This window comes from Carettochelys insculpta, chromosome 6, assembly GCF_033958435.1.
Source record: "Carettochelys insculpta isolate YL-2023 chromosome 6, ASM3395843v1, whole genome shotgun sequence".
In the NCBI taxonomy this organism is placed as follows: Eukaryota; Metazoa; Chordata; order Testudines; family Carettochelyidae; genus Carettochelys; species Carettochelys insculpta.
The window spans coordinates 51,957,256-51,972,495 of NC_134142.1; positions in this window are offsets into that span (position 1 = coordinate 51,957,256).

The following is a 15,240-nucleotide window of genomic DNA, read 5'->3' on the forward strand; positions in this document are numbered from 1 at the left end:
ATCAGGAACCATCACTAGCAAAAACTCCAATGGCCAGAGAAGGACTCGAGAGAGGTGAACTTTGAGTTACTACAGAGAATTCTTTCCTGGTGTCTTCCTGGGGGGTCTTGCTCACATATTCAGGGTATAATGGATCACCAGATTTGGGGCTGTGAAGACATTTTCCCCCAGGTCAGTCTGGCAGAGACACCTTTGCCTTCCTCTGCAGCATGGGATGCTGGTCACTTGCAAGTGTGAAAATGTGTAAATGTAAATTCTCTGTAATGTGAAATCTTTAAACCATTATTTGAGGACTCAAACAGAGATAACGGGTCTATTACAGGAGTGGATGGGTGAGATTCTGTGACCTACAATGTACTGTAAGTCAGACTACATGATCACAGTTGTCCCTTCTGACCTTAAAGTCTGAGTCTATGGGCAGACCCACAGCAGGGGCAGACAAAGCTTTGTCATGCAAAGGACAGCTGGTAGAAAGATGCTTCACAACCTGGCACTCCTGGGAAGTATCAAAGTGTCATCACTGTCAGGATTTATATCCTGTTTGCTGGTTAGCTAAGGATAACGCTCCAAGCATTTATATGCTAGATGATTGACACTACGAGATTCACAAGTGGGAAGGTTAGGAACAGGATAGAAGGTTATGGTTTGTTGTTTCCTACTTATTTATTTTGAGTGAGGGAATAGAGCTGGAGAAAGGACAGGATGTGCAAAGAAACATATGCTAGGTACCCCAGGAAGCACTTGGAATAGTTATGTGCAGGCTGATGCTTATTTATTACCAGAAAAAATTCAGAGGGGTGAAAGCTGTACGTGTGGATCATGCCAAGCAAAACAAGGTGCAGCCACATTCCTAGAGTGTGCCTAACGATTTGGAAAAAAAACATAAGAAAGTTCTAAATGAGTCAGCCATGAAACGCTAGCAGTCTGAGAAAAAGATCAAGAAGACAGAAAAAGCAGAGAGACAACAGGAGCAGGAGGCAGAAAGAACAGCTCTAAATGTGGTAGATTAAAAGTACTGGAGTTTAAAGACCAAAAACGTAAATCCCAAGAAAGAGAAGCCAAAGAAAAAGAGAAGGAGAAGCAACGTGTCCTGAGTATACTAGACTTATAAAAACTGGTGCCTTAATCCATGTGTAATCCTCACCAGAGATCACACAGCTGGGACAAGCTGTGCCAAAGTTAAGAGAGATTGATTGCCCTGAAGAATTCTTAACCATCTTTGAAAGAACATTTCTGGTACATAAATCCCTGATGAACAGAGAATGACTGTCCTGCTCCCCAAACTGACTTGTAAAACTTTATAAGTATTAATGATATGGATGTAAGTGAGACTGTGAAATATGTTCCGTCCCAGAATTCTGTTAAGAGGTTCCAAATTACTCCAGAGGCATATTGCTTCAAAGTTAGAAGGCTAAAAAAAGTGATAATTAAATCAAGGGGAATATGTGCATAAGATGGTGGATTGTTTGAGAAAATGGATAAAAAGCAAAGGGTCAGAAAACTGTGACAAGTTGGCAGATCTGATTGTTCAGAAGCAGTTCACTGAGAGGAAGCAAGAGATGTATGAGAAATCCCCAATATGTGTAGAAGCCACTGCAGAAACAACTGACTTGCACATACGAGCAGTACTATTGAGATTGAAGGTTCCAAAGAAAAGGGAAAAATATGGAGTAAAAGGTTTGTTTCTGAGAAAAAGGAGGACAGAGAGAGAACTAAATCTATGTCACTCAATACTGTTCTCCTAGTACATAATGGTCAGACCCCAGTCCAAAAGGAAGGCCTAAGGAAGGGTTATATATATGGGTCCCTTGATGACATGGAAAGGCAAATCCCTAAGTGCAAGCCTGGGAATAGTCCCACTATTGTGAGGAGCTTTCCTGGCTCATATACTGCCCCACTGAAATAGGCTAGCAAAAGAATCAGTCTTCACTCCCACATCCTTTACTCAGAAGCCTGCCTGACTTTGACAGCTCCCCTTCCACTCTCCTGTGTGGTAAAGTCCTTGTAACCCCGAGTAGGCTGGGCCCAGGATTCCCGGATGGATCGACCCCCCCCCAACCTTGTCATGGTCACTAGGACAGGGACTAGGGTATCTCCACTCTGGGGTGCTCTCTCCACATTGCACGCTTCCATGACCCACTGATATTTACATACAGTTTGAAGCAGATACAATTTATTAAACAGAAATCAATTTAAAATATAAGGAAAAAGTGGGGAAATTAAAAAGAAAACATGTAACCTACTTTGTGGCACTGGGACACCACAACTAGCATTCTCTGGAATGTTGGGGAAATCCCAGTAGGCCTCCTTTACAGGCCCCAGCTATGCTGCAGGTCAGACATTTGCCCTGGTGATAGCCACATGCTTTCAGGCTCTAGGTGGCTTGACTCATCTTCACAGTGTTACTCCATTCCCTCCCCCACACCCCAATGGGGTTATGATCCCCCTCTTGGCCTACAAGTCTGGCCTGCAAGGTTTCTTGGCTGGGGATGCATCACTGGCCAGGGTTTCCCTCAGTCTCCCCAGCTGCTCATTGCACCTAACTGGATATCTCCAATCCTCTCTACAACTCCACTTTACTTCAATACTGATGCAGGTCTGCCTCCTGCACAGCTCCTTGGGCTTCTTTTTTGGCCCTGCTTGCTGTAGTTTTCCTTGTAGCACAGATCTGTTCTCTCAGCTGCTTCTGCAGCTCTATGGTTCTGCTTTCTGAAATGCTTCTCTGGTTCTCTCTCACCAGTGTGGCCCTGCTCCTGATCTCTTCTCAGGTCCCTTCTCTCTCCTTAGCTGAGCCCCAGTCTGTCTCAGGTAGTTCCTGCTCACATGGAGAATGAGACTCCCTCATTAGCCTGCCTGCCCCCTTAATCAGGCTGACCTGGACCATTGGCGTCTTCCGACTCCACCTGGGGACTGTCAGTCTTGGGGTCCTGATTTCCCATTGATCTTTCCCCTTTCTTTTGGTACCGAGAGCTAGCTTACCATGCCTACTCCCCGGCTCCAACACCAAGTTTTACTAAGGGATCAACGTTCTCTTCTCTATGTATGGGGATTCCAGATTCACTCCCTGCTCTGTCTAGGTTAATATGGGTATCACAGAGTTGGAGACCTCAGTGGAGGCGGAGAGTGTTCTGGTCAACTTTTAGGTCTGACCTCCTCGATCTACACAGTTTATTCAAGGGGCTGACATAAAAGGTAATGTGTGGCACGATACTGGTGCTCAAATTTCCTTGGTTGTGAGAGCTGTGATTCAGAGGAATGATATGTTCCCAGGGGAGGAATTAAAGTACTACCTTTAGGACAGTTTAAACACATGGTGCTTTTGGCCTGCATCAAATTAGAGGCATAAAAGATCATTTGAAAATGCGCTATTCAGAATATACGAGCTGATGTGTTGGTTGAGAATACCCTAATGTCACTGCCCAAAGCTGTTCATGTTGTGATCTGTAGCAGCAGAGATGTCCCCGAGTTTAGGGGTAATCTCTGATGGGGGGGAGAAGAATATGATCTGGTATTATCCAACAACATCCATATGTTCTAAGAGAAGGGGAAGGAGGAATTTCTCTTGGCCTTTCACCATTGCTACCTGAGGTAGCTTTCCGGGCAAGCTACAGCCAAATGCAATTTACTGCAGAACATATTGTTGACTCCCATTAGAGAGGAGAAGATGTCCACAGTAAGGCCTCAGAGATGCAGAATGTGGGGAGAGTTATTTACAAAACAGCATACAGACTGTTGCAGAAAAATAAAGGTCTTGGAGAGCCCTACACACAACTAATTGTGCCCTTAAAGCATGCTGCAGAATTAATGTTATTAGCCTATGACAGTCCTTTTGCTGATTCATTGGGAACAAAATGATATATGAAAGGTTACTGAGAAACTTCTATTGGACAAGTACTGAAAATTAAGTAAAGGATTCCTGCAAGACTTGCAACTTATGTCAGAAACAGAAGACACTGTAGAAAACCCTTACTCCCACAACCAATAAACACAAAAAAAACTTTTTAGGGTGGCCTTGGATATAATTGTACCATTATTGCAGCCAAAGGGCAAAAGGAATGCACTCACTCACGCTATATGTTGCCACTAGGCATGCAGATCATTAATGATCTGGATAATGGGATGGATTGCACCCTCAGAAGATGCAGATGATACTAGAATGAGGGGAGATGTAGATAAACTGGAGGATAGGGATAGGTCCAGAGTGACCTAGACAAATTGGAGGATTGGGCCAAAAGAAATCTCTTAAGGTCCAACAAGAACAAATGCAAAGTCCTGCACTTAGGTTGAAAGAATCCCACACACTGCTACAGGCTAAGCAGCCTGACTGGCTAAGCAGAAGTTCAGCCGAAAAGGAACTTGGGATTACAGTGAGATGAGAAGCTGGATGTGAATCAACATCATGCCCTTGTTGCCAAAAAGGCTAGTGACATATTTGGCTGCATTCATCGGATAGTTGCCAGCAGATCAAGGGAAGTGATTATTTCCCTCTACTCTGCACTGGTGAGGCAACATTTGGCATATTGCGTCCAGTTTTGGTCCCTCCTAAAGAAAGGATGTGGACAGAGACAGAGAGTCTGGCAGGGGACAATGAAAATGATTAAGGGGCTGGAGTGCATGAAGTATGAAGACATGATGAAGTAAATGGACGTATTTAGTCTGCAGAAGAGAAGAATGAGGAGGGGTTAGGTAGCAACCTTCAACCACCTGAAGGAGAGTTCCAAGGGGGATGGAACTAGGCTGTTCTCAGTGGCAGTTGCAGTGGAGGAGGTCTTGGTTGGATATCAGGAAAAAACTATTTCACTAGGAGGTTGGTGACACACTGGAATGGGTTGCCTAAGGAGATGATGACGAGTCTGTCCTTAGACATTTTCAAGGCCAGTCTTGACAGAGCCTTTGCTGTGAAGATTTAATTTGAGTTGATTCTGCTCTGAGTAGGGAATTGGACCATGTGACCTCCTGAAGTATCTTCCAATCCTAATGTTCTGTGAGTCTATGTAGTTGCTCTTTCTGATATAGGGGCTGAAACAGTGGCTAAGGTAATTTTCTAAATTTAGCAAAGTAGGTTTCCCAAAGGAGATCTTGTAAGATCATGAGTCAGATTTCATGTCTTAGCTCTTTAGTGAGTAATAGAGGATGTTTTCAATTAACACATTAAAATCTTCCCCTTATCCTCCAGAGACAAATGGTTTAGTCATGAGGACACAACGGGACTCTACAGTCTGTGTTAAAAATGTATGTAAAGAGAAGGCAGAGGGACTGGGATGTAAAGTTACTCTACTTGTTATTTGCTTATTGAGAGGTACTCCAAGAGCCCACAGGTCTAGCCCATTTCACTTCCTTGTGTAGGAGGAAAACCAGAGGTGCCATGGATGGGAAGGTGACAATGAGTCAGGAAGGGCAGCAATTTCAGAACATGTGAAGTTTAGGCAATACTTACAGACCACAATGAGAACAGGCCAAAATATTACAGAAAAACAAGCCACTCATAGTATCGGTCAGCAATCATCTGGTGTGGGTAGTTTGGTGCTAGAGTTTCTCCCTGTAAAAAGGTGAAAAATGCAGAACCTTCAGAGGTTGTGGGGAAGATTAGTAATGTTAACTGCAATATACATAGGCCCTCCAACAAAGATATTCTACACATGTACATGTAAACAAGTTAAAGGTGTAACACAATGGAGAAGCCATTGTAAACATGACATGCATGGTGGAGGAAGTTTCTCAGACGCACCTCTAATTGATTTTAGTAGGGTTGAGTGCCATAATAACATCTTGTTAGAGAGCACTGAGGTGTGTGAAAAGTTAATCCTAACTGGAAAGACAGAGGTTATGAGTGTGTTGCAGAGTTGTCAGCAGGTATTTTCCAGCAAGGCACGTCTGACTCAACAAATGACCTATAAGATTAATACAATGGGCCACAGCCTACCCCCAGCTGAGCATATCAGACCATTGGGAAAAATGCAGGCATAAATTTAAGGAAAATAAAACATAGGGCTTGTCTATACTTACCTCCAGCTTCAAAGGGGGAATGCTAATCAGGGTGATGGGAGATTACTAATGAAGTGCTGCAGTGAATATGCAGCACTTCTTTAGGCTAATTCTCCCCTGCAGAAACTTCAAAGTGTCAAACTTTGAACTGCCAACTTGTGTGTAGCCATGGGCACTTCCAAGTGCCCACATTACTTCTAAGTGCCTTCACTCCTCAAAATTTTGAGGAAATTTTTATCCCAGCAATAAACTCAGTCTCATGAGTTCCTTCTTGCATAGCCATGTATAAGTTCTTGTCTCTGCACATTACATTACACTTTCTCTATTTTAGGGGACCCAAATCCTTCCTTTCTTAAGGCTGGACAAATTTTAGTCAATTGTTAATTTGACCTGCAAAGAAATTGGGGTTGCTTTTGGAAACAGAAGCATCAAAACACCACAAAATTCAGTTCTTGTCATGTTTCCAGACTTAATTAAAAAATGCTGGGTAATGCAGTGTATGTTTCTGGAAACTGATCTCATGATACTTTCACTGTTAACTGAGACAACAAGGCCGCATCTACACAGCATTCCCCTTTCAGAGGAGGAATGCAAATGAGCAAGAGTGAAAATTCAGATGAAGTGCAAATTTATATATCTTGCGCCTCATTTGCATATTCTCGTGCAGTCGCAATTCCAGACTTTCCTGGAAGCAAAAATAGCTTTGTAGATGGGGTTTCTTTGGACAAAACACCCGTTTCTGAAAGAACTCTTCTTCTTCATTCATTTCAAGAAGAAGGTTCTTTAAAAAGAGGGTTTTTGGTGTTTTTGCTTCTGGAAAAGTCTATTCTGGAATCACGATCACATGAGAATATGCAAATGAGGCACGAGCTATGTAAATCTCAGCTTATTTGAATTTTTGCTCTCCCTCATTTGCATTCCTCCTCTGAAAGGGGAATTCTGTGTAGACATGGCCCAAGAGTTTAATGAAGGCATTGGTGCAATTTCATTTTAAACCATAGTGATAGTATGTTACAGGAGTGCCCTGTATTTGTAACAGAGTAAATCACTAAGGTGCCACAGATGGTGCTCAAAAGTAAATAGCATAATTCTTGGCTTTGTAGGACTAATAAAACTTGTTGTGTATGGTTAATTACTTCCTTTAGCAACTGCTTATAAAAGCTCTTCACTCATCATGTTTTTATGGACTTGTGGATAAATAATATAAATTTAAAAACCAAAAAACTTAGAGATAAATGTACCTGTGAATCTTTAATTTGGGGTATATGGAGGGGATATTGATTAAAAATTAACTTTGAAGGTAGAGTGAAATTACAGTGCAAAGTTTATCAGCCACATCCATTGCAGGAAGCAGGGGCAAAATTTGAAGTGGGTAGTGCCACAGAAGTGAAACAAATAAATCAAAATAATGGACAGAAGTTTGACTTTGCTTCCTCTACCAGAAGATCTCTGGCTACAAAAATAAAGGAAAAAAAAACTATACTCATGATATCAATTGATTTACAATTAACAGAATTAATAGAGTATCACACAAGTATACTAATTACTGTAAAATAGGGAAAAAACTTCATCAGGACTCAGCTTTGACATAAATAAGTTCAGCTGTCATTGAGGTTAACAGGAGTTCAGACCCCTTAGCTGGGACTGAATGTGCCCTTGTGAGTCTGACTTTTGATAAAAAATATGTAGATAGCAGGGCAAAGAACTCGTGAAGCAACAGTTTAAAGTCTCCCCTCAGAAATTATACTACACACATAGCTTTTAGCAAGTCCAGACTTTGTATGTCTAAACAGGTAGGAAGATGGAATTGTTTATAATCCATTGGATTCGTACTCAGAACTTGGTTCTGTTTCTGAGCCACCAATTTCCAAACTCACCTGGGATGCTGTGAAGATTCATTTAAAACTTTGGTGATGAGAGCCATAAAAGTACCTTCAAATTCAACGCTAAGGCCTGAAATAAGCACTGAACAGGTTAATCTTAATGGAAGTCTTCAGTGCCACATGTCCAAAAACTGAGTAAAGAGAAGTCTCTTCCTTTGTTACCACAAACTCCAAATAACCTGTTAGTAGTTGCAGGAGACAAACTGATATGATTGTTCTATACAATATGCCAAACTGAATAGTAATAACAGATGCTTTGTGAAATTCATCAGGGTTACTTTCAAGCACCAGTGCTCTTTAATATAATAAGGTGAATAAGACATCAATAGGATAGATTAGTACATACAAGGTCCAAGTCATTATATTTGACAATTCTTGATTAAACAGATCAACATGCCTTGGCTCTCAATGTCAGTTAAATGGAATAAGGGTGCAAACAGAGGTGAGAAAGCTGCTCCTGGAGATAATCTATAAGCAATTCAAACATGCCTCATCTGATATGTAAAAGGACAAATCTTTGTAGTGAGGAAAAAGGCTGGACCCAGCACAGACCAGTTTGAAAATATTAGTTAGATTGGGTGAGTTTAAATGAAATTAAATAATAAAAAATAATGTGACTTGGGAAGTAGAAAAGTTGGCAGGCTACTGAAGCCATAACCATGCACTGTGGTCTTATCAGTTTCCCAAAGTTGAGCAGGATCAGGCTGGGTCTGTACTTTGAAGTGAGAAAAGCTATATAACTTCTAACTGCTGTAGAAACTGGAGCTGGCAATACATCAAGGCTACATCTACACTGCATTCTGCTTTCGTAAGCAGAATGCAAATGAGCAAGATAGAAAATGCAAAAGAAGTGCAGATTTATATATTTTGTGTCTCATTTGTATATTCTCATATGATTGTGCTTTTGGAAGAGACTTTTTTGTATGCAAAAAAAGCTGTGAAGATAGGGTTTTTTCGAAAACAAATCCCTTTTTTGAAAGAACCCTTCTTATTTTATTTCAGGAAGAAGGGTTCTTTTGAAAATGGGGTTTGTTTTCACAGAATCACAGAATCACAGGGCTGTAAGAGACCTCAGGAGGTCATCTAGTCCAGCCCCCTGCTTCCAGCAAGATCAACCCCCACTAAGTCATCCCAGCCAGGACCTTGTCCAGCCGGGACTTAAAAACCTCAAGGGACGGAGAATCCACCACCTCTCTAGGCAACGCATTCCACTGCTGCACCACTCGCCTGGTGAAGTAGTTTTTCCTAAAATCTTACCTACACCTTTCCCTCTTCAACTTCTGACCATTAGTCCTTGTTCTGCCATCTGACACCACTGAGAACAGTTTCTCACCTTCCTTCTTAGAGCTCCCCTTCAGGAAGCGGAAGGCTGCTATTAAATCACCTCTAAGTCTTCTCTTCTGTAAACGAAACAAGCCCAAATCCCTCAGGCTATCCTCATAAGTCTTGTGCTCCAGACCCTTAATCATTTTTGTTGCCCTTCGCTGAACCTGCTCCAGCAAATCCACGTCCTTTTTATACTGGGCGGCCCAAAACTGGACACAATATTCCAGATGTGGCCTCACCAGTGCCGAATAAAGAGGAATAACTACTTCTCTAGATCTGCTCGAAATGCTCCTCCTAATGCACCCTCGTATGCCGTTAGCCTTCTTGGCTGCAAGGGCACACTGTTTACACATGATTTTCTTTATAAAAATAAACCACATCAGATTTCTTTTGGCCCAGTCCTCCAATTTATCCAGGTCCCTCTGGATTCTCTCTCTACCCTCCCTACCCTCCAATGAATCTACCTCTCCACCTAGTTTTGTGTCATCCACAAACTTGCTGAGGGTGCAATCTAGTCCCTCATCCAGGTCATTAATAAAGATGTCCCTTTCCATCGTACTGCTGCTGAGCCAGTTGGTCCCCAGCCTGTAACAGTGTTATAAAAATAAAAACAAGAAGTCCTGTGGCACCTTATAGACTAACAGAATTATTGAAGCATAAGGTTTCATGGACAAAGACTCACTTCCGTTTGTCATTGTTTTTGTGGACACAGACTAACATGACTACCCCTCTGATATTTATAAAAGTAGGGTGTTAACTCCAGATTCCTGGACATATTTCAGTTCTTGTATTCTTTATTTGAACATATATAAAAAGACACCTATCTACAACCTGCCTACTGAAATTCCTTCTCTACTCTACAGTAAAGGCTCAATTTAACGGACCCTGATATACTGGACTCCGAAATAATGGATGCTGTCTGACAGCCCCTGTTCCCCCTAAATAAATGCCGGAGACTCACCAGAACTGTTGCTGGGGCTGGAGGGGCTGCTACAGTGGTGGGGGCCATCAGGGCTAGAGGAGCCAGGGGGAGGGGGGCTGCAGTGGGGCACAGGAGCTCTTCTCCCCCAGCCCTGTGTGTGTGGAGCATGTTGGCACCCCTCCACCGCTACTTGCAAGGCTATGAGCAGCAGCCATGGTGTTGGAGGCTGCTGCCCTCTAGCAGGCTGGGGGTGGCCACACTCCACTTTTGTGTGGGTGGCTTGGAGACAGGGGCTGGAGGAGCTGCAGCACTGAGAGCTGCAGGAGATGGAAAGAGCCAGGCTGGTATTCAGCTCCTCTCCTGGTAATTGGGAGAGGGAGATGGAAGTGTAAGGGAAAGAATGGGACAAGGGAAGGGAGGATAGGGGGCAGAGGACAGGAGTGAGTGATGGGCTGGAAAGGTCAGAGCATCAACATACAGGATAACCATTTGGATATAATGGACCTTTGGAATTAATGGACACCCCTTCTCTCCTATTAGTCCAATAAATTGAGGGTTTACTGTGTATCACATCTACTACATTGCACCCCAGAAAAGTCACAGTTTAGATTTCCAGATAAAATTCCTTACTTGTGACTTGAGAATCATTTATTTGGATACTAATCTGTTTCATCAAGTAGCACTGGAACTTAAATGTTTATTGCTAGATCCCCATCAGTGCAGTTAGATAACTATCACCAAAAACTACTGTAAGGGCAGTCACAGTAATTGCTAATGAAGTACTGTATGCTGCACATTTTTTCCACATGACATTGTACTTGTACTAATTATAGGTGACACATTTTGGCTCTATATCATTATGACTACAATCACTGGAAAGTATGTTACCTATATAACACACAAAGACTAAATGTTAACTATAATATACTGTGCTCATTACATGCAAGAGAATGTTAAAACTGACTAGAATCCTGTGTCTCAGATCCTTTCATGAATGCCAATGCCTGTAGAGTCAGAAAAATAACAAATTGGGAAGCTGAGAGTGAGATGCTGGCATAGTCTGGAATCACATGGGGCCATTGTATGTGTGTTACAATTTTCCGATTAGCTGACTGCTTGAAAACACATTGGTTCAGTGGGTTAAAGGCACAGTTTGTTGCTACTGCTAGGTTTTAGAATGCAGAGACAATCACACCATATTGACAATGTTATGGGCAACCAGAGCAGAACCACCTGTGTAACCTTTAAATAATTAAAATTTTCTGCTTTTCTAAAATTTCTTCCAACTGGTTCAACAGGTTCAGGGATTTGTTCATGTCTTACTTGTTGACATGTATTGGTGGTTTTTATCCTAATTAAAATATTGTGAAAATGATTTTGGTATCTGTTTTTCCCCTCCCACCTGAGCTCAGCAAGGAAACCATGCCAGAATGTATTCTGGATAATAACTGTATCATGTACCTTTCTAAAAGATTGATTTCCTGTTTACTGATTATAGTAAACTCTCCATTTAACGGACAAATGTGGGAGGGTTGTCTTTTATTACTGAAAGTCCATTAAATGTGAGAGTTTACTGTCTACTATCCCCCAGCCCCACTCCCCTGACCCATAGAAACCTAACCAACCAAGCAAAAACAAAAACCAACCACACACACAAAAAACCCCAAAAGCCCAAAAACAAAAACAAAAAACAAAACAAAACAAAAAACAAACAAAAAACAAAAACACCTGCCACTTACCAGAGCTGCCACTGCTGGAGAAGCTGCCAGACCCTACCATGGCTGCGACCCACCTCAGTGCGTGGCTGGAGGCGGCCCCTTGGGCATGGCTAGAGGCATTCTACAACATTGTAAAGTCCCTTTTTGGGGGGCGGGATTTTACAAACCCCAGTGGACTTCGGGAACATCCATTGTTCCCAAAGTCCTCTAAAATGAGGGTCTGTAAAATAAAGGGTTTACTGTAATCTGCTTTCTGAGTTTTCACAGATTGAATCAATGCAGTGAAGTAACTTCTTAGGCTGTGTCTACAATGAACCCCTTTCTTTTGGAAGGGGCATGTTAATGAGCGGGTTTGAACCATGCTAATGAGGCGCTGCAATGAATATCTGGTGTTAGGAAGAAGGGGCTTTTGAAAACTGGGGGGGTCCTTTCTCAAGGTCCTGTCTCCATGGGTGGCGCGCGATTTGAAAAGCCGCACGTTCGAATCACTGCAGCCTCCATAATGCTAATGAGGCACTGCATATTAATTGCAGTGCATCATTAGCATCTTTCAAGCCTGCTCATTAACATGCACCTTCCGACAGGAATGGGCTTGTGTAAACACAGGGTTAATGCATTGGCCAAAGCTAGAACCTCCACTGCATTTTCCTTCCCCAGTTCCTCTGCTCTTCTGAACCAGTATTGCTAACTCAGTTCAGAAAAGTGAGACTGCCAGGCGCCAAAACCTCAGGTGGTTTAAATCAGCATTAGCCAACGCTGATTTACACTAGCTGAGCAACTGGCTTAAGAACTGCTGTAGTGTCAGCATGAACTGAAATGCAGGGTAGGGTTTTATTTACAAAGCAAAATGCCTGAGGAAAGAAACCAGCAATGAGCTCTACCTATTTCTTGTCATTCTGCTGATAGAAGAGATGGAGGGAAGAAGCACCTTGAGAAGAGGATCAAAAGTAGTTCTCTCTTGTTTTGACTTTCGCTGAGCTGAGAGAAGAAGACAATAAGCACGTCTGCCTGTGGCTAAATGCTGAGTTTGGAAGAATTGTTCCCAAAATGTTTTCACAAAGCAAGTTAAAGTCAAAACCAGGAGCTTCAGAATGCCACTTCTGGAAGGGCAGGCAAGCTGGAAAGCTCAGCTTCATTCCTCCTTAGGATCTGTTCTGAGGAGAACCTGGCTGGAAGCTCAGGAGAAAGAAATATTTCAGACCATGGCACATTGGAGGAAAAGCTTGTGCAATGGGATGAAATGCAGCTGATGACTACTCATCTAGAAAGGAAATTTTTAATCAGTATTCTCAAGGATGAATAGGCTTATTAAATCTGTGGTTAATAAGACAATCAGAAAAAATTAAAAAAAATATTATATTAAGAAAGAGAATGCCTTAATTAAAACATCTACCACTATTAAGAGTGACTTTAAAATCACAGCCAGGCACAAATTAACCAATCTGGACAATATAAATTTTCGTAAATGAAATTAGCTAATAGCTTATAATTAGAGACTAATTATCACAGACACTTTTGAGAAAAAAATCATCATGGCAATATGAAACTGAATTTGGACTGAAAATCTGGAGAATTATCATCTCATAAGTCTAACTGCTATAACTAGTAAATGGATGAGCTATTATTAATATTAATATTTATAACTGAAAAGAGAAAATATTCATTAGGACCAAAATACAGCTTGTGAAATAAACATGAAGAACATAAGAACATAAAAAATGGTCACATTGGGTCAGACCAAAGTTCCTTCTAGCCCAGTATCCTGTCTGCCAACAGTGGCCAATGCCAGGTGCCCTGAAGGAGTGAACAGAAGAGGTAATCATCAAGTGATCCCTCTGCTGTCATCCATTTCCAGCCTCTGACAAAGAAAAGGGTAGGGACACCATTCCTACCCACACTGGCTAATAGCCATTGATGGACCTAACCTCCATGAACTTAGCCAGCTCTTTTTTGAACCCTGTTAAAGTAAATAAACTGCATGGGAGTAAAAGGATTAAAACTTACTGGAAATAAACTTTGTGCATTGTTGTTGTGTCTCATTAAATCTGACCTAAAATATTTCAGATGACTTTGGACAAACGCATTGCCATCTGGAATGGAAATGGTGGATAGCAGGCAACAACAAGAAGAGGTGAGGATCAGGGTAAAGATAGGATCAAAGTTAGGTATCTTCTTGTTTAACTTCATTTTGATCTAGAAGACAGAGTAAACAATACATTAATGAAAAGGACAGCTAATTAATGAGGAGTTGAACTGGAGGGTTGAAACATAGGCAGGAAAAAACATGTGACACACAGTGGTGGGGAGCTGTCAACGAAATTGCAGGGCCTCTGGCCAAGGGGGGTGTGTATGGGGAGCAGGGGCTGGCTCCACAATCCCAGAAATGAAGGGACTTCTGGTGGAAGGTCTGGGACTGGGGGCTAGCCTCCTCTGCTAACCCTTTAGCATTGCCTGGAGTGTGCTGCATAGGGCTTAGATGAAGATTTAAGGGGACTGGGGTTCCTATTGACATTGTCACCACAGTAGCAGCAGTAGTGGCCAGGAGCTCTGGGTCATTTTAAATTACTGTATCCTGCAGCAGATGCTCCCTTTGCTTCTCTCACTCCCATTATCAGGCCTCTAGGGCTACGTCTACACGTGCAGCCAACATCGAAATAGCTTATTTCGATGTTGCGACATCGAAATAGTCTATTTCGATGAATAACGTCTACACGTCCTCCAGGGCCAGCAACGTCGATGTTCAACTTCGACGTTGCTCAGCCCAACATCGAAATAGGCGCAGCGAGGGAACGTCTACACGCCAAAGTAGCACACATCGAAATAAGGGAGCCAGGCACAGCTGCAGACAGGGTCACGGGGCGGACTCAACAGCAAGTCGCTCCCTTAAAGGGCCCCTCCCAGACACACTTTCATTAAACAGTGCAAGATACACAGAGCCAACAACTAGTTGCAGACCCTGTATATGCAGCACGGACCCCCAGCTGCAGCAGCAGCAGCAGCAGCCAGAAGCCCTGGGCTAAGGGCTGCTGCCCACGGTGACCACAGAGCCCCGCAAGGGCTGGAGAGAGAGTATCTCTCAACCCCCCAGCTGATGGCCGCCATGGAGGACCCCGCTATTTCGATGTTGCGGGACGCGGATCATCTACACGTCCCTACTTCGATGTTGAACGTCGAAGTAGGGCGCTATTCCCATCCCCTCATGGGGTTAGCGACTTCGACGTCTCGCCGCCTAACGTCGATTTCAACTTCGAAATAGCGCCCAACACGTGTAGACGTGACGGGCGCTATTTCGAAGTTACTGCCGCTACTTCGAAGTAGCGTGCACGTGTAGACGCAGCTTAGGTGAATTATTTATTAAAAAAAAAGGACGCTAACACAATTTGGGAAAATTAATTACCCCCCCCAC